Source organism: Pongo abelii, chromosome 13 (assembly GCF_028885655.2).
Source record: "Pongo abelii isolate AG06213 chromosome 13, NHGRI_mPonAbe1-v2.0_pri, whole genome shotgun sequence".
Classification (NCBI taxonomy): Eukaryota; Metazoa; Chordata; class Mammalia; order Primates; family Hominidae; genus Pongo; species Pongo abelii.
This window is the reverse complement of record NC_071998.2, coordinates 117770414-117790751: the sequence shown is the minus strand read 5'-3', so window position 1 is coordinate 117790751 and position 20338 is coordinate 117770414. Positions and strand designations below refer to the sequence as shown.

The window sequence follows — 20338 nt, the reverse complement described above, 5'->3', positions numbered from 1 at the left end:
TGCGAGATCTGGTTGTTTAAAGGTGTGTGGCACCTTCCCCTCTTTGGCTTTCTTGTTCCTGCTCTGGCATTCTTGCTCCTGCTCTGGCCATGTGATAAGCCTGTTCTGGATTTGCCTCCACCATGACTGGAAGCTTTCTGAGGGCTCCCCAGAAGCAGATGCTGCCATGCTTCTTGTACAGCCTGCAGAACCATGAGTCAATTAAACCTCTTTTCTTATAAATTACCCAGTCTCAGGTATTTCTTTATAGTAACGCAAGAATGAACTAATACACCACTTGCAAAACTTAGAGGAGTTATGAGGCTTGGCTGGAGCCAGGATTCAAACCCAGAGTGTAACCTGCACTGGGGCTATGGGGGCCTATGGCAGGGAAGGAGGGGCTTGGAGCTTGGCAGACCTGAGTTTTTGCTGCAGCTCAGCAGGTGCAGATGTGCGGCTGTGCACAGGCCACCCCACCTCTCTGAGCCTTACTTGCCCTGTCTGTAAGGTGGGCATAATACTACAGCTGTCTCTGCGGGCTGCGGTGAGGGTGAAGAAAAATGAAATAAGACAACAGAGATAAAGCACCCACCATGTAGGGAGGGCTGGTCACCTAACCCTGGCTTCTGCTCTTACCAAAAGCCATGTGCTGGGGCAGGTTTCCTTTCAGTACTAGGCCAGTGCTTTCTTCTTCTTCTTGTTTTTTAAAAAATTTTTTTATTTTTGGTGGCAGTTTTAACAAAATGCTGATCCACAGCATCGAGCTACCTCCAGCAGATGAAAGCAAGGATGAGCCGCTGGCTCTGTGGCGCAATTAGCATTCTCCTAAACAAACGAGCTTCAACAGAGCTGTAATTAAGCAGGCCTGTAATTAAGTATATGCCCTTTATCATAACGATCATGCTTAAAAATGGCATGATGCATGGAACTCTGTTATTAATGCTGTAATCCCAAACTGAAGTGCGAGTACATAGAAATCAGCGTGTCAGGCCTGTCACCAGAGTGTTTGTAAAATACATTAAAGAAAAAAACCAGAAAACAATGAGCTCATTCAACTGTTCTTTTTACAATCAGGCACCACAAGTCAAGGGGATTGTGAATGCTTACAGATTCTGCAAGGTTTAAACAAATAAAGCTCTAATCTGCTACTGTATTAATCCCACCCCCTATTTTAAAGAAGGAAAAAGGGGGTGGTGGGTTTTTTTTTTTTTTTTTTTTTTACCAGCTGACCTGAATGCCTGTCTTTGCTATTCTTGGGGAAGCAGTCAGTCAAATCTGCATGCTGCATTTGTTTGGACATAAAATTGGATTCCTGCTTGCACAGACAGCTCTGCCATGAATCTGTAGGAACTTTGCCTGGCAACGAGATGGGATTATAGCTCCTGCATCCTCCCTTCGTATGGGAACTATAATTTTACCTGCCAAGGCAGTCCTCCAGAGTCATCCCTTGATTCTCCCCTCCAAACACAGACATCAGACTTCTGCAGGCTCAACACAAACTCACCACTGACCAACTCCAAAGGCTCCGGACTTAGGACCACCCATTGCCCCGGAATACCTAGCTGCTCAGAGCTGCCAACCCTTATCCCTCCCCAACGTGTCAATACGCAGCAGGGATGAGGAAATACTCCAATCAACACATGGATTAATTTCAACACGCTTGATAAAGAGAGTCATAAAGTCATGTGGTAAAAATGTTAAAAATTAAAAAAAAAAAAAAGACTCCATTACCAGCATCTCAATTGTTATCTGCTTAAAGTTGTCAAGCGGTGTTAAGTGAACTCGGGTAATAGTACCTCAAAGTACTTGCAGAGATGCTGGTGAACAATGAGGCTTATTGGCAGGTAGTCATTTTCGGAATAAAATTAAATGCAATTGGAGTGGTGGGAGGTCTTTAATTCTGTGTACCTGCTCGGGGCTTGGAGCTGTAAATAATCAGCAACCCCAAGCCTTTCTTCTCCCCTTTCCTGTGGCGTTTCAAAAGTCCTTTACAATTTGTAATGGGGAAAATGCCAACAACTCAAGATCTCAAGGCCATTTCTCAAAACTCATTTGCAAACCAAAACACGGAGCCTGTTTTTTGCTTTCTTGGTGATTTCACTTTGGGGATATTCCTTGGAAGATATTTGTAGATGCCTCCAGAGCTGTCTGCTCAGTGACATTCCAATTGAGTTTACACAGGGCCAACAACTTCCTTCTAGATCCCCAAAGTAATTTGTTTTGCCATGTTATTCATAAGCCAAAAGGAGTGATTTATCAGCCACTGCCGGAGCCTCCCGAGTCCCCTGCGTGAGAGGCAGCATGGGAGGACGGAGCACAGGTGCCAGAGTCGGACATGTGTGAGCGCCGAGCTGGGCCCAGTGCTTGTTAGCCGTGTGGCTTTGGGCAAGTCACTTAACCTCAGAGTCAGATTTTCATCTGTCATATGAGGATAATTGTGCCTACTCCGCAGCACCGCTGAGGGATCAGACAGCAACGGGAAAGAACAGCCCGACCACAGCAGCCACTTGGAAAATGGGGGCAAGGCTGCGGTTTTATGTCGAAAGCAGCTGTTTCTGCAGGAAATGAGTTCAGACCAGGCCCCACCTCTAACTAGTTCTGTAATTTGGGACAAGTATTTAATCTCTCTGAGCCTCTCTTTCCTCAGCTGTAGAAGAGAGAAAATAATAATACCTGGACTGCAATGACATTCAAACAAGATAAAAACATAAAGCCCTAGGTTCGAACTAACTGCTCAGTAACTGTCAGCCGTTCGTATTAGTGTTAGTGTTATTACTGCTGTACAGAGGGAAATACCCTTTCATGGTTGACCTTTTTCTACCTGCTTTCACATAAGAACGTAAGTGCAGCCATATTAAATTACACAATCCATGGGCTGTGAGACCCAATCCAAAGATGTTTGGTGGGACGGAAGCAATGTTTGCTAAGGAGTCACTCATTGGGAACCCAGACCGGGGTGCCCTCACACCACAAACGAACATTCTTGGAGGTTCTATTTGGCATGAGCAATCTGGATTACACACACACACACACACACACACACACAGAGCACTGACTCCTCCTAGGCTCCCCGTCTCTACACAGAAGACTGTAATTGAGGGGCTCGCTTCATCCCTCTGCATCCCTAGTGTCCTGGGAAGAATCTAGGGCCACCAGCCCACCCACCTCCTCCTTCAGGGCAGTCCCTCCCTCCAGGGTCCAGGGTGCAGTGCTGGGCTGCACAACCTCATGCAGGTCCAGGGTAGTTCTCTGAAAGCTATGGGAGCACAGAGGGAAGGCAGCTGCCCCACAGTCCGTACCCACAAGAAACTCGACACACAACAACAAGAACATTCTCACTGAGCCTCAGAAGCTTGGATCTTGCTTCCAAGTCGAGCTTGACTTCCAACACCAGAGATAGCAGACACCACGGACAGCCATGGTCTGGGGGACCCAATGAGTTACTCCTCCGCAAACATTGCTTTTGTCCCTCCAAACGTCTTTGGGTTGGGACTCACGGCCCCTGGGTTATGTAATTTAATATGGCTGCACTCCTGTTTTTATGGGAAAGCAGGCAGAAAGGGGTCTACCGTGAAAGGGTATTTTCCTCTGTATGGCAGTAATAACACTAATACTCACTAATACTAATACTAGTGGCTAACAGTTACTGAGCAGTTAGTTTGTACCTAGGGCCTTATGTTTTTATCTCATTTAAACATCATAGAAATCCAGGTATTGTTATTTTCTTTCTTCCACAGTTTAGAAAAGAGAGGCTCAGAGACATTAAAGAAACGTTTTTTTAAACGTTATAAATATTTAATGGCTTGGGACAGGGATCAACTGCATTTTGCTCAAGGTAAAGATAAAACGCAACTCAGTGATACTTTTCCACGTGAGTACAAAGGTGCCCTGGTGGTTGAGGGGCCACTGGGTCAGTGCACACACCTGCTGCCCACAGCGACAAACACAGAAACTCCTCAGTGAGCTCGAGACCAAAGGAGCTTTGTAGATGCAGAACAAAAAGCAGAACCAAGGTCCAATGCAGATATGTTACCACTAGTAGCGACCACATCCTCTGGAAGAAGGCATGCTCTAAAACAGGCAGTGTGATCTGTAGCCACGGGGGGTAACTGACAGCAAGGGCCTGACAGGCATGGCCTGGACTGCTGAGCACGCCTGTCCCCCAGGCTGAGCATCACATACACTCCTCGGTTGTGGAGCAGGGAACCTCAGGCTTGGAAGACGTGCTTTCTCTGCCAGGGCTCTTTTTACCTTCTCAAAACCAACCCATCCATATTTTTAAGTTGTACTCTTTAATACTTCAGCACATGAATATATTTTCTAAGGAAACCATTCCAATAGGATAGCTAAGTCAAAGCACCCCTTGAATCCAGAGCTGCTGATCCCTGGGCCCTTCTCAGAGCAAGCCTTGGTAGTGGTCTGTACACAGTGACTGGGGTCCTGCCGGCGTGTTTCCTATGCATTCACCTGCGTGTTTGCATGTACAGAAAAAAGACAGAATTTTATTTTTTTATTTTTTAGACATGGACTTTTGCTCTATCACCCAGGCTGGAGTGCAGTGGTGCCATCATAGCCGTGTGTAGCCCCGAAATCCTGGGCTCAAGGGGTCTTCCTGCCTCAGTCTCCCAAGTAGCTGGGATTACAGGCATGAGCCACTACAGCTGGCCAGAATTTTATTTTGTATGTATTTGTGTTTTTAATAAAAATAGCATCACAGCATAAGTAACTGCTTTGCAATTTACTTTTTTTTACTTGACTGTCAGAGAGGTTTCCACATCAATTCCTAGAGCTCTGTCTTAGCCTTTTTAACTGTTGCATAGAAGTAGGGTCCAGGGACAACCAAGAACCAGCCCGCCAGGAGTCCTGATGGCCATTCTCAGTGGCCTGAAGGGCATCATGAGGTCCCTGGGGAGCCACCAAAGGGTCTTTGAGCTGGAGAGAGAGATGGGGAGATTTAGGTTTTAACAATGTCTCCCTGGCTATGGAGAGGAGAATGAATTGCAGGGAGTGAGGCTGAAGTAGGAACACCAGGGAGGAAGTTCTGACACTGAACCAGGCGAGGGACGCTGGTGGCCCAGATGAGGGCAGTGGCAGTAAGAATGGAGTGGCTGGGGAAGACCAAGGGATATTTAGATGGAAGAATCAAGAGACCTGGCCACTGGCTGCAGAGGGGCAAGGCGGAATCAAGGGTGACTCCAGGATCCTGGCCTAAAGAGCTGGGAGAATGAAATGCCAGGTACTGACAGCGCATGGGGGCCAGTGGAAAAGCAGCACAGATGAACTTGTGGGTCCCGCTGAGCATGTGTCTGGTTTGAGGGGCTTGGGAGACAGCCAAGGGGAGGCAACTGGTCAACAATGGTTAGAACATTATGACCGAGAATTCGAGATGGGTGTGTGAGGGCTGCCGGGTGGAGATCCAGAAATGAGGCCTGGTGGGCGGGGATGTGAGGGTGAGTTTGGAAGTAACCAGCATGGTGATAATTGAGGCCATGAGAGAAGATGAAATATTCTGGAACATGGTGAGAGAGGCAGGCCTGGGACAGAGCTGAGGAATGTTAATGTTCCAAGCTGGCAAAAACAACGGGAAGATCAGAATGTACTCTGTGATACTGGATCAAAATCAGATGTATCATTATAAAGTTGGTTTTAATATGTAGTCGTAGACAGATACATAAGCGCACATCTGTGTGTGTGTACACTTATATGTATCTGTGTACATATATTTCCCTCTACACACACGTGTGTGTACATTTCTCTCTGCTGAGGCAACGGCAGCTCAGAGGCAATGGGCACTCCTCATACCCAGAGTCTGCTTTCTAGCATCTCCTCTAAAAGAGACAGGAGCTCTTTGGAGAAGTGGCTGATTCAGTGCTGGGCAGGAAGGGAAAAGGCCAGGAACATCTTCTTGTGCCAGAAAGTAAAGAGGTTCTCAAAGAATCATGGGAACACAGCAGAAGGGCATGACAGCCAGCCCGAGGGGGTTCCCATTGGCTAAATATGAATCCATTTGAGCATCAAAATAAAAAATGACAACTATGAGTAAGAATACCCTAGTCCATACCAATATAAAGAAATAAATTGGCTGAGGATAAGGGAAACCTCTTCCTTATATACTGGAGAAATGGCAGAGTTATAAAAATCAATGGACGCTAAAAGTGGCAGGTGAAAATCTGATGAGGAACAAGTTATTCACATAGGCCTACAGTATTCCCCACAAATTACCTACTAATTACAAAGGTAAAAGCAGTAACTTTACAGTGAAGAAACCTGCCACACAGCACCTTCGCCAGGTGATTGAAGCTAACTTCACCAGTACTGGGTCACACCAGCACCGTGGGCCTCCCAACAGGATGCACTGAGAGTGAGACTCTATCGATGGCTTCAGGAGGATTCCTGCCAAAATGCATAACAAATCTTATTATGAGAAAACATCAAACAAGGGATATTACACAAGGTACAGGATACTGAAGTAAAGGATAGGATCTACAACACCTGGGGGAGTCCTCACGTTACAGCCCCAGAAAAGGTGATGTTCAGTTTAAATTGCTTCAATCAAATCTGATTTCCGGTTCGGCGTGGTGGCCGAGCGTGGTAGCTCACACCTGTAATTCCAGCACTTTGGGAAGCCGAGGTGGGCAGATCACCTGAGCTCAGGAGTTCGAGACCAGCTTGGGCAACATGGTGAAACCCTGTCTCTACTAAAAAAAAAAATCCAAAAATTAGCCAGGCATAGTGGCAGATGCCTGTGGTCCCAGCTACTCGGGAAGCTGAAGCAGGAGGATCACTTGAACCCAGGAGGTGGAGGTTGCAGTGAGCTGAGATTGCACCACTGCACTCCAGCCTGGGCGACACAGCCAGACCCTGTCTCCAAAAAAAAAAAAATCTGATTTCCCACAAAAGTGAGTGGCATACACAACGTTATTATAGGTCTATCCCAGGGCTGATATCCAATTTGTAATAGAAATGATCACAAACACCAGAGTGACTTGACTATAAAGTATGCATCTCTAGGGCACCATAGAAAGTGCTCTAAAGTATATGTAAATAAATTCAACAATACAACACTTTTTTCCTCCTTAACAACTCCTGGCACCTGTCAGGGCTGGAAGGCTTCTTTGGTGCAGTCTGCAGTGGTAGATGGCAAAAATGGTGGCAAATCCCACTATCCGCGTATGTGTGCCCCCTAGCAATATGATTTGTCATTTCTCCCATCAAGAGGTGTAAGCTATTTCTTCATCCCTTGAATCTGGGCTTGGCCATGTGACTTGCTTTGGTGAATGGGATATTAGCAGTTATGACACCAGCAGAGACGTAAACATGCTTGTGAACCCAGGTTAGACTTCCCTTGCTTTGGAGTGCTGGGTCGGCCAAGTACACAGGCTCAGAGAAGCCTCCTGGAGCATGAGAGATCACGTGGAGCAAACACAAGCATACCCAGATAAGGCATCCCTGGAGCAGCCAGCCTGCCAACCACAGACAAGGGAGTGAGGCCATCTCAGGCCATCCCAGGCCATCCGGCCGCAGCCAGGCCATCCTAGGCCATCCAGCCCCAGCCAGGTTGACCCAGACCAGCATAATCACCCACTGACCCACAGAGCCATGAGAAATTATAAATGTTGGTTGGTTTAAGCCCTAAGTTTTAGGGTGGTTTGTTATGCAACAAAAACTAACCGATGGAGGGGCTACATCTTTGAGAGGAAATTCAGGTAGATTTCTCCAGAAACTGCTCTCTTTGTATCTTTATACTGGCTGCCTTAGAATAAAGTCAGTTAACAGAAAGGGCTTTGGTGTCAGACAGCCCTAGGTTCAAATGCCACGCCCACCAGGCACTAGCTCTGCACCCATGAAACACACTTATTGAGCCTCTGGAAATGGGGCTGATTATTCTAGGGGAGATGCAAGGATTCAGAAAGATAACACATCTAAAATAAATGTTCAGCATGTGTTAGCTATTGTTATCATTACCACCCCAATGATGTGCAGAGGCTGAGAAAGACTTTCTTGACACACTGCTGGAAGGACCCAGTTTCAATGTGCTCCCCCCACACCCTGCCCCCACCAATCTGGAGGCCACTCGTGCATTTAGAGGGTAAGCTCCATGATAGCTGCACCCCCAGCTCCTAGAACAGCATCTAGCATATAATGGCATCCAAAGAAACCTACTGAATGAGTAACGATGGGAAGAGAACTGGCCTTGGCATCAGGGGGCCCAGCTTTTGGGCAATGAAGTCTGTGCCCCCATCTGAGAGTAAAAGGGTTGGGCTAGATCAGTGACTCATCCTGGTGCTCACTGGTGAGTTTGAAAAGATTACTGCTGCCTGCCACCCCCAACCCCAGGGGTTCTGATTCAATTGGTCTGAGGGGTGGGCTCTGGGGATCAGCATTTTTTCAAAGCTCCCCGGTGATTCTAATGTGCAACTAGGTTTGAGAAGCCCTGGGCTAGAAGATATTTAAGATCCAGCTCTGATAGTCTTCATTCTCACAAATGCTGAGTCACCCCAAGTATTAAATATGTATTGGTAATTTGAGAACCTGGATTTAAACCCGAGGATGCAATGTATAAAACCCACTAAGTTGGTCCATCCTACATGACAGCTGATTTCTATAGCCCTCACCCAGATTCTACTCATAAAGTCTTCTCAAAAATGGTCTGCAAAGGTAAAAGTAGGTCCTGGGCCTTCCCTTTCCTCCCCTGAAACCAAAGGGCAAGAAGAGAGAAGGCGTCTTGGATGCTCTGGGTGTCTGAAGCCAATACCGGCACAAGAGAGCATCTGTCTAAGGGAAGCAAAGCACGCCGGGAGTTACAGGTGTTCTCATTTAAACCTCACAATGGCCTTGGCAATGGCATTCCCATGCTCCCCAGAAGGAGTCTGAAGCCCAGAAGGGAAGGAACTTGTCAGGGCCACAAAGCTGGTCAAGGGTAGAGCTGGATGGACATGGTGATCACCTAAATCCACTGCCTTCCACCATGTGAAGGAAGAGAGGGTAACACCTTGCCATGTGACCTGAAGAAGTCATCTAAAGATGGAAGTGGAGAAAATATAATCGAGAAGGGTGTGAAAGTGAAGGCAAGCTCCACAGAGTTAAGGGATGTTAGGGAGTGTCCTCCGGGCCCTCTCCCAGCAGATGCCATTCATGGCCAAGACAAATATTCCCACGTCAATATCACTGGAGTTCTCTTTCAAGTGCAGACCTCGTGTGCCATTCCTTTACTTAAAAACTTCAACGTTTCCTAAAGCTTATAGGGTCATGTCAAATGCCACAGTCCAGGCCCTTCCAGGTTGATCCCAACCTAGCTTTGTTCCCTAGCTGCTCTCTCCTCCCTGCCACTCTGCTCCCTACACTTTAGGATTTAGCTATTCTGGCCTGCTAACCGCTTTCTACTGAGTCAAGCCTTCCATCTGTGATAGGCCTTTCTCCTTGCTGTGGGCTCAGCCTGGAGAGCCCTTTCCTATTTACCTGCTTGTGAACTCCTCAAAGGGCAGAAACGTTACCCCCTGGGCTGCCTCCTGAGCTAGCACCCATCATAGTGGATGACTGTGCTCCGATCATCTGCCCGGATGTCTTCCCCTGATTATGAGCTCCATGAGGGAACCATGGTCCCTGTTGGCCCAGGGCCTGTAGGCGGTGGAACTCTCAGTGGCCAAGGCCTGGACAAGGTGATGGACAGATGAGTGAATAAAGTCGTGTGCCCAGAAGAAAGCTGCTTCACAATGGGGATTCTTTAGGACTCTATGACACAGGGACATTCCAACTCCTTACTCGGAATCCATGATTTAATCACTCATTTATCTGCCCAAGTACGGGAGTGACAAAGATAGTAGGCTTGAGTATTGTGCAAACTGGAAAGCCATAACCTTGTTATAAATTTTGCTTAAGATTTCAAAAAGACTCCCTATAGGTTAAAAAAATGGTATAAAATATGACACTTGGTACCACAGCACAGGGATCTTCTGACCTTCATTAGTGGGAGCAAGTTCCCCAGGACCTGAGCACCCTCAAGAGAACCCAGAGAATTGGGGATGGAGGCTTTGGAGCTCAGGCTGGGGGGTGATCTCTCGGGGGACAGCCACCTGGGAGAGGCTATTGAGAGGGCCCCAGGCTTCTTCCTCCTTAGAGCCACCAGGTGATTCCAAAAGATGATTCACCATGGTGGCCAGGGATAGACCAAATAAAGAGAGACCTGCCACAGAGCGTCGGCAGCAATCTAAACCCCACTTCTATTTTGTGTGAGTTGGTATCGCTTGAGTGCATTCGAACCAGGTCATCTCTACATAATAAAACTTAATTTACAGAGAAAAAAGGCATTTCTATGCCTTGTATTTTTCTCATTTTATAGCAAGCAGAAATACTGGACTTCTCAGTTCAAAACCGAATACCTGGTTTTCCAACCCCTCACATAGCTACTCGTATCATCTAGCTGAGCTGGATGCGGCTGACAGTCCTCATGGTGCGTGTGAGAGGATGGGAGCCCTTAGAACTCACGCCTCTTGGGGACGGGAGGCAGGAGGACACGCACCAACCTACACAGAGGTGTGTTTCCAACCAGCAGGACTGTCAAGAACCATTTCCCTGGGAAAGGGCTTCTCTTGAAAGCAGCACATACCACACCCACCAGCCCAGGACTCAGCTCCAATGGACCAGCCCACAGGACAGTGGGGAGATGAGGCGGAAGGTGCAGCATGAGACGGAGCTGATGCCGAACTGACATGCGCTTTGATCCGGAAATAGCAGGGATGTGCTGAGCTGCCTTCTGTCTGGTCGCTGGGTCTATGAGGCAGAATGCCATCAATTACCTAGATTTCAGATCTAATATTAATCTAAAGGGCATGTCACGAAAATGTATCCTCTAAATACTGGTTGTGAGTTCACTCTGTAAGCCTATCAGGGGAAATGGGTGTGAGGCAGCCACCCATCTCTGCCTGTACCTGTCAGGGGCATCTGCCTCCTGACGGTAATTCCACCTGAGCTCAGCAGTCCCACAAACGAACAATTCAGCCAGCCACTCTAACCATGGTCTCAGCTCAACCTTAAGATTTAATAACAGGGCCTGCTGGTATTACTCTAATTTCTGCAGCTGATGAACTTACAGAGGCAACGCGAGTTGAAATAATGAGCGCAGAGATGACAAAGAATTCTCATCCAAGGTTCTCTGAACTATCCGGTGTAATAAGCACTTGTTCCTTTCTACAATGGGCATATAAGAGAGAAATCTAAATAATAATTGCTGTAATTATCTTGAAAAATATGCAGAGATTAATGGTGATTATGAAAATCTGTATAATTGTTCTCTGAAATCATCTCTGATCAAGTGGTGTCTTGGAATGGCCGCTGCCAGGGAACTTTTAACACTGAACCTCATGTGGGCATGGAAATGTGACACTTCGGCTTTCTCCCCGTAAAATATTACCCTGTGTTTACGAAATTGGTTTTCATCACTTCCAATACCCTGGCCTGCATTTTAACTCTTCGTACCGGTGCCCTGCGGAGGCTCCAAGATGCCCCTAATGGGATGCGTATGTCATTGTGGTTCAAAGCTCCAAGTTCAACTTGTTATTTATTCAAATAATTAATTACTCTTGTATCTATCGAGCAGTTTGTCATGACACATTAATGACTTGATAGACTTCTATGAACTGGTGAACACAGAACAGCAGAGCGTTTTTATCGTCATTTAATTTTAAAACGATCCTGTGTGAAATTATCTAGTCGTGAGTGATGGGAGCATAAAGCACAGACTCAGCGAAGCCTCTTTTGGATCATTGCTTTATTAATGGTAACGTCAGGGAAATGAAAAATGCTAACATTGTCATATTCTGCTGCTGGGTGGAGATGAATGGCTGGCGGGTGGGCGAGGGCCCCCATGCTCTCACCCCCACGGGCACCGACCCCCTCCCAGCACTGGCCGGCCAGTTGGGGCTCAGGGCCTTGGACACCCACCCGCCTACCCACCCCAAGAACCCAAGAACCCAAGAACCCACCTCCACGCCCAGGCTCCCACCTCCACGCCTGGGTTCCCTTTCTGGGTTTACGGCTCTCCACGTCTTACTTTGTGTGTGTGGTCTTTTTTTTTTTACACTTGGATTTTCCACTAGTGATATAAAGCACCCTCACGAAAACATTTCGCTTTATTGCTTTGAACATTAAATGTTATTAATCCAATAGAAAAACGTTAAAGATATTGCTGTCACCTTTAAATGTGAAATGATATTAGGAGCTAAAAAAACGCTGGGTTAGTAGAAAAGATGTTCCCTTAGTTTCTTTCAAGCCTTGAGATAGGCGGACTGGGTTGATGATAAAATAATTTTTCTACATGGCTCACAGCACAACATCTGCTTAAAAGAGACTTTCTGTTTAGCTCTTCTGTTTTTTTTTTTTTAATATAGTGAAGATTGTTTCTTGATTGTTTTAATTAAAAACTTGGGAATCTATGCAAGCTACTCGCCGGCAGTGTGATTCAAAGACAACAGACAGCAATCCTGTTAGAACCCACCAGAGCCAGCCTTCGGGGGTTGTGGGGGTGCTGACGGCCATGCACAGGCCCAGGTGGGGACAATGGAACTGGATCAAGGCATCACTCCTGGCCTCCATGGAAAACGAAGAATGGGTGGACTTCTCTTCCTTATGAGGTTCCAGTTTCTGTTTTCCTGATCCCCGTGAATAGCTCTACCATCCACCTGGATGTCTGGTCCCAGGGCCTGCGAAGAACAGGGACCTGTCCCCAGACCTCATAACAGTCACCAGTCCTGTAAATCCCAAAGAGGGTGGTGGTGGTGACTCACATTTTTCAAATGCTTGCTCTGCGCCAGGTTGTAGTCTTGGGGCTTTCTGTGTATTGACTGATTTAATCCTCAAGGGAACCCCTTCAGGGATGTGTGTATGTTGTTATTATTATTATTATTATTCCTATTTTACAGAGGCCACTCAGGCAAACAGCAGTTAAGGAACCTCCCCAGGAGCACCTGGCCAGCAGAGGTGGAGCCAGGGTTGAACCCAGGCAGCCTTCTCATTCCATCTGGCGATCACTCTGGAATTTGCCCTCCTCCCCACCTCCACTGCCTGCCACCACCCCCAGCATCATCTCCCCAATGTGCTGAGGCCTAAATCCACCCTTTGGCCCTCCCTTCTCCGGACCCCGGTCAGGGAGAGGCGATGCCCACCCCTCTGACCTGCCATTGGCTGCTTGGCTGCTCCTGGCTCCACATCTCTACACCGGGGATAGAGAAAGAAATGGAGTCCAAGCAGATGCTTCTGCAATAGATGGGAAGTGCAGCAGAAGCAGAGCATCTGGGGGCATCTCCTGGCACGACCGAGAGCACAGCTGGATGTGAGCTGAAGCAGAGACGTTAGAATTCTGAGGATAAACAAATCAAAGAATGTGGGAAGATCTGAGCCAGAAGTTTCGTTTGGCGACTTATGTTGTGTAATGCTTTCCTTTTTCAGATGGAGACACTGAGGCCTGAGTGCCTGTGACCTTCCCAGGAATGTGTCCAGCAAGGTGGCAGCAAAGTTGCCTCATCGTGCATTGAGTGCTGGTCACCTGCATGGTGACGGAGCCTTGTCCACTCTGCCAAGGAGGTCTGAGCAGAACTACAGCCAGCAAGAGCAGCTGGGCGGGGTGTTGCAGGCCCAGTGGCCAGGGGGCACACAGCCAACTGACTTGGGGACCCCTAGGGGCCCCCTCAAGAAGACAGGCAGACATCCTCTAGAGCCACTGAGTTATAGGACACTGCAGAGGCCACGGCTGGGGAAAAGTGGTTTCAAATGGGAGCCCCAAATTCAAAGTCCAAAGCACATGCCCCAAATCACAGGGGAAGCTGCTTCCCAACAACAGCGGCTCCACTCATGAAACCCGCCTGTGAAAACCATCACTGAGCCCCCGGAGCCCTTTCTCTCCCTCGAGATGGGTGGGCTGGAGCTGGCGATTCTGGCTGTGAGACAAGCGGCCCCTGTAGGAGAGTGGCAGGTCCAGGTGAACGGGGCAGGCAAGGATGGGTGCAGGTGAGCGCGGCCTCTGGGAGCGCTATAGAAACTGCGTCCTCCAAGCTGCCCCACATCCAGAAGAGGCATCCTTCCACTCCAAAACTCTCAAACCCGCAGGCATGCCGCAGTCACCTGGGCTGTGTGCGAAAATACACATCCTTGGCCCCGAGCCTCCCAAGCCTTTGGCTCTGGGACTGCAGGCACAATGGCACCATGAGAAATGCTGCTGTGGGCTGGGTGCCCGCGTGCTGCTGGGGTGAGGGTCTCGTGGTCTCACAGGCACAGTTCTCTGAAGCTTTTCTGCAGCAACAGGGCTCTCCATTACCCAGAAGGACTAACTGTGCTGGGGGCAGGCAGTGATGCAGCACTGCTCATCAGGCAGTGATGCAGCTGTGTCTTGGAGACGGCCTTGGACTTTGTGCTGAACACCATGCTAGACTGTCCCCATGGGTCACAGTCCCCTAAGGAAAACACAATTGGCCCATTTTATGGCTGGGAGAGGCAAGGGAGCCATGTGTCAGTCAAGGGGAGGCCTGCACTGGGACCACTCAGCAGGCCAGGCTCATGACACTCTGAGTTTATGACAAGGCATCAAGAAATACCGGTACCAAAGCACAGCCAGGTAACCTACTTGCCAACTGATTACTTTTTCCTTAGTATGTAACCCAACCTAGGGGTTCTCTTAGGTCTAGACCTGCTGTGATCTGAGCACTTTAAACTTGCAGGATGAAAGGAACCCTCAGAGATCCTTGGTCATCCGTCTCTATATCCTCAGTGAGTTTTCTCAGCACTCAGGGTTTCTAAGGTATTGACTTTCAGTAACAGAAAGAAAGAGAATAAATTCAGATGCCTTGTGAATGCCTTTTCTGGATTCCAGACAGAGGGTGTTTTTTTGGTCTCTCTCCCTACCTAACTCAAAGTGAGCTCTTCCTATTTTGAAGCTAAGGAACACAGTATTTCTAACTTGTGCTGGATTCTTGATTTCCTTACTTGAACCTTTCTGTGCTTCCCTGAGTAATGACTTTCAGCCATTTGAAAATCTGCCCTGAATTTTTTCAAGGGACTCTGGTCACAGTAAAGTATAAGAAGGGCACATTTCAATGGAACCTAACAGCCTAGAAAGATACCAATAAGCCAGGGCTGCTGTCGCAACCAGGCGGGACAAACTGCAGGCTGGAATGAGGGGGAACCACCATGAAACGCAAGGCCGAACAGGAGACCTGGGGCCTGTTCTTAAAAATACTTTCCCTAAAGCCCCAGGGGAAGAAGAATATCACATGAATCCAAAAGACCAGACCCTCAGGGAAAAGAGAAACCCAGCAGGCAGGCAAAGTTAAGAGCCATTGTTGAGTGAGGACGCTGGCTCCGGCCAGGGGTCAGAAAGCCCCCCAAAAGGAGCAGCCCAGAGGCCCCCAAACAGCTTAGAAATAATAGGTTTCTCAGACACACACAAATGTGTGGTGTGGTGCCTGATAGGTTTCCTAGGGGTTTCACACCCATTATCTCATTTGTCCTGGTCTCCACCCTGGGCCTGGTGAGGCTGAGCCTGGGCACAGAGAGGTTTACCCGCTTGCTCAGTGTGACCTGGTGGGTGAGTAACAGAACCAGGTGTTGTCTGAATAGGGGTCTCCTGACTGTTACATAATCATTTATTGGGTCAGTGGAAAAACCATTTGAGCGGAGACCTGGCAGGGACCCGACAATCAAAAGTCAAGGTTGCCCTGTGGTGAGGGAGAGTGCAGGACTACTGACGGTGGGGTCCAGGAGCTCAAGGAGATGGTAAGAATGGCTATTCGCTTTCTGCTCAGTCTTTATTGTGAAAAAGTCCCCAAATTGTTTTTTGCCAGACATACTTTGAAAGCACAAGCTTTTTGCTCGCTTTTATTATCTGGTTTTGGTGGAGAGGGGCTCTCAGCTTGACTCCAGCAAGGCTATTGGACAAGCACCAAGCCGTGATTTCATTTGTGCCTAAGGTTCAGAAAACACAAGGTGGGCTTTAAATACTCTGCCTGTAAAATCCCAAACACACACCACCCGTTCTCCCTCAGTAGAATGACAGGCGACACTTCCCTATTTCCATTCAGTCTTGACCTAAGTGTTGTCTGAGGTGTGACAAAATGCAGAGAAAACAGAAGTACTGGCAGCTGTGTCCTCGTACCTGAAATCTGACTCTCTGGGACCTGAGACTCCAACATCCGATGGGTACACTAGAAGCCCAATCTCTACCAGTACACAACATACAGGTAGCCCCGAATCTAAAATACAATAAAATAATTTAAAAAATAACATTCATGGTGGCTAGGATTGGTGGAAGTCCTGAAGGTCATGACATAAACGTGTCACTGAACTTGGCACACACTGGGGTTCCTGGAGCAGGCGTGCCTGAGTGGGGAGTTGGGCCAGTGGGCGGGCCAGTCAGATGCAGCCCCAGATTTCAGCCTGGCTGAGAGGTGCCCCACTTTTCTCCTGCAAAAGCAGTACCTCCCTTGAAGTGAGGTATTTCTTTATTTTAAAAAACTGATCCCACCCAAGAGCCAACTGCTAATGTTGGTGATGGAGGGAAGAAGGGATCTCAAAGGTCTAAGAAAGGGGAGAGACTCGGCCGGGGTATGGGTAAGGGAAGGAGCTGACATTGATTAAAAAGGGGAGGGTGGGCCGAGGGCGCAGCTCAGCTCTACTCTGAGAGGAATGAGCCTGCCACACACGCAATGTGGAAATGAGAGAGGGTTTGCCAGCCCAGTGCAAGGGCTTCTGACTGTGGAGGAAACTCTGGTAAGAGCTGAAGATCTGGTTAAACTCGTGGCGTGAGGGCGTGAGCAGACGGCACAGGATTCTTGACAGTGCTTCAGGATGAAGCCGGGGCCCATATGTAGACTCCCAAGAGGAAAGGAGGCTCCAGAATTATAAGATGCTTACTTTTTCTTTTCTTTTATAAACTGAAGTTAAACAGGGGTGCTATCAGCAGCCTGCTGCTGGTGAAGCAATTACTAGCTCAGCTGAAGAAACTCGAGGGGAGCACAGCTCTTGCACAGAACACCCTGCAATGCAGATGGACGTGGCCTCTAGGAAGGAGATGCCTCAGACCCCATATCCCAGGAAGAAAAGGAAGCTGCATGTTCCAGGTGGCCAAAGAGTAACTGATCCTTTCCTCTCTCACTCTCAGGCAGTCTTTATGATTCAGTCAGGCTTCTACCATACTCTGAGTATCTGAGCTGGAAGCAGGAAGGGGCAGGATGAGAACCCCAGCCAAGTATCCCGTCAGCTTCTTAAAAAAACCCTGGGGCTTGGCTCAATTCTTTTTTACAAAAAGAAAACTCACAGTTAAAATCATTATTAGCAATGACGTAACATAAATTTATTTTAGTCACAAAATTTATTTAAATAATTTTATGAATGATGTCAGTTTTTATTTATAGAACCATTAGTTCTAACAAGTTCACCTGAAAGTTTCATGTCTACATTACTACATTCTATGGGAGAAATCGTGTGCTAAAGAGCTATTTTTAAATTTGGAGATTTGGGAATATCTTGTGGGTAAGTATCCAACAAAAACATTTAAGGTCTAATTACTGTATTGGGAAGGGATGTTCAAGATGACCTATCAGGCCGGGTGTGGTGGGTCATGCCTGCAATCCCAGCACTTTGGGAGGCCGAGGTGGGTGGATCACCTAAGGTCAGGAGTTTGAGACCGGCCAGGTCCAACATGGCGAAGCCCTGTCTCTACTAAAAATACAAAATTAGCTGGGCGTGGTGACGGATGCCTGTGATCCCAGCTACTTGGGAGGCTGTGGCAGGGAAACTGCTTGAACCTGGGAGGTGGAGGTTGCAGTGAGCCGATATCACACCATTGCACTCCAGCCTGGGTGAAAGAGCAAGACTCCGTCTCAAAAAAAAAAAAAGAAAGAAAGAAAGAAAGAAAACGACCTATCAAAATTTATTGTCTTAGAACCACCACGACAGCAAAACTGTAACAGGGAGCATTAGAGGCTCAAATACCCACTTCAGTCAGGCTTGGTGGTGCACGCCTGCAATTCCAGCACTTTGGGAGGCTGAGGCAGGTGGATCACTTGAGCCTAGGAGTTCAAGACCAGCCTGGGCAACATGGCAAGACCCCATCTCTACAAAATACCAAAAAAATCAGCTGGGCATGTTGGCACGCGCCTGTGGTCCCAGTTTCTCAGGAGGCTGAGGTGGGTGGATCACCTGAGCCTGAGAGGTCAAGGCCACAGTGAGTGATGATCTTGCCACTGCACTCCAACCTGGGCAACAGAGAAAGACCCTGTCTCAAAATAAACAAAATAAGGGCCGGGCACGGTGGCTCACACATGTAATCCCAGCACTTTGGGAGGCCGAGGTGGGCGGATCACGAGGTCAAGTGATCAAGACCATCCTGGCCAACATGGTGAAACTCCATCTCTACTAAAAATACAAAAATTAGCTGGGTGTGGTGGCACATGCCTGTTGTCCCATCTACTCGGGAGGCTGAGGCAGGAGAATCACTTGAACCCGGGAGGCGGAGGTGGCAGGGAGCTGAGATCACGCCACTGTACTCCATCCAGCCTGGGCGACAGAGCAAGACTCCATCTGAACTAAACTAAAACTAAAACTAAACTCAACTCAACTCAACTCAACTCAACTCAACTCAACTCAACTCAACTAAACACAACACTAAACTAAACTAAACTAAACTAAACTAAACTAAACTAAATTCACCTCTAGCCAGCTCGCAGGGTGTTGTGGGTCTTACTGGGGAGGGAGCTGAAGCCCGCTCACCTTTAAGGGGCTTAGAAATAGGGTTTTGGCCCAGGTAGCCCTGCCAGGACGTGGTTCAAGATCCTTCCTGGACTCGCCATCATGGCGCATGCTCGCTCATCCCTGCTCATCCCCGGAGTGGCTGCCCTGTGCACCCACAGGCTCACAGAAGGGAAGGGAAGAAAGGGCTGCCCAGTATTCCTATCAGTGGAGTCTGGTGGAGAGAGGCACGTGCATCTCTGGGGTGCGTCGTTACCATGTGTCAAAGCATTTAAAGGACATTGATTAAGGAAGCATTTTCCTGGCTGATAAAAAAAAAACAAAAAAGCTCAATTATGGTCATCGACCCCTGCCAGAAGGCTATTCACTGTATTACGTGGCATGTGCATTATGCGGTGCTTAACAAAAGTAAAATGAAAAAGAAGAGGAAAACATTCACCTCCACCTCACTTATTTAGTTGGGTCTTTATGGGGCTAAAGCCACGCAGGGGTTAAAAAATGCAAGGCCCATACCCCTGGCCACTGCAAATGTATCCTGATGCTTAAATAGGGCATTCCTTTGGCTAAGACCAGGGGCCACCTTTCTACTCGCCCAGCCCCAGGCCACCTGGGTGTCCTGCTTACTGAGCTCGAGGCTCGATGGGATTAGCTGCAGAGTGGTAAACAGTGCCTACACATGAAAGATTTCTTCCCATTAACAAAAAAATCAATTCTGCCCCACTAGGCTCTAGCTGAACAAAAATGAATTTGGGGGCTGAAGGAAAGAGGCTGGAACAACACACTATTGGTGGTTGTGAGCTGGTGCAGCATTTAGGAGAACAAAGTGGAGGCACGGTGGGACCTTGGTGGGTCAGGGCAGTGAGGGGCAGGGTGAACACATTTTAACAGCCAAACTTCTCCTTTCATACATGTGTAAAACCTTTGGAATTTCATCAGAAAAAACTTTATTTCAAAACTGATCTTTGAAGTTTGAAAATAAAAGAAGAAAGCCTATTTCTCAGTACAGAAAGCAGGTTTTAAAATGCTGAAGGGACCAAAGGGAGGTGCTAGCAGGTGGTGGTGGCACTGACTCCGAGGTCCATGCCTCTCCTGTCTCCCGGTGCTCTCTGCTTTACCGTGTCTGTTTCTCACTTAGACTTTCCCCGATGGGACACCATACTTCCATCTTGCCTCTCTCATTGTCTTTTGCCCTGTTGGTGCCTGGTAAGCCCTTGTCCCAGCCCTGGAAGGTAATCTGGATGGTATCCTTGATGAGCCAAAGAGGAGGGGAGGCCACCTGTGTATATGTCATGTGTGCACACATGTGAGCATGCACATGTGTCATGTGTGCACATATGCATGTGAGGCTGTGTGTCACATGCAAGACCACGCACACGATATGTATATACACGTGAGTGTACACACGTGTGCACACGTGAGCGTACACACGTGTGCACACGTGAGCGTATGCATGTGCCGCGTTAACGCATGTGAGATCGTGTGCATGTACAAGTTATGCACATGTGAGAAGGGGCATAGTGAGAAGAAAGAAACCGCAAGAGCCTCATGGGCAAGCAGAGGCCAAGCCTGTGTGATGAACACCTCTTCCAGGAAGCAGCCAGTGATACACAGGCCACGGCTGTCG

At 48.1% G+C, this 20338-nt stretch overlaps 1 protein-coding gene and 1 long non-coding RNA gene across 5 annotated transcripts in view; both read right to left on the bottom strand.

The window, feature by feature from the left end:
• The window catches only part of MVB12B (multivesicular body subunit 12B), a 179347-nt gene that overhangs the window by 32161 nt on the left and 126848 nt on the right, over positions 1-20338 (bottom strand). The window lies entirely within an intron of this gene.
• Positions 1160-20113, bottom strand: LOC134759802 (uncharacterized). Of its 2 annotated transcripts, XR_010136602.1 has the most exons (3): positions 9439-20113; positions 6261-6372; positions 1160-4911 (listed from the first exon to the last, which is right to left on the bottom strand). It is a non-coding gene; the product is annotated as an uncharacterized LOC134759802 (long non-coding RNA). The 2 variants fall into 2 exon arrangements; XR_010136603.1 differs by having other exon boundaries at positions 1160-6372.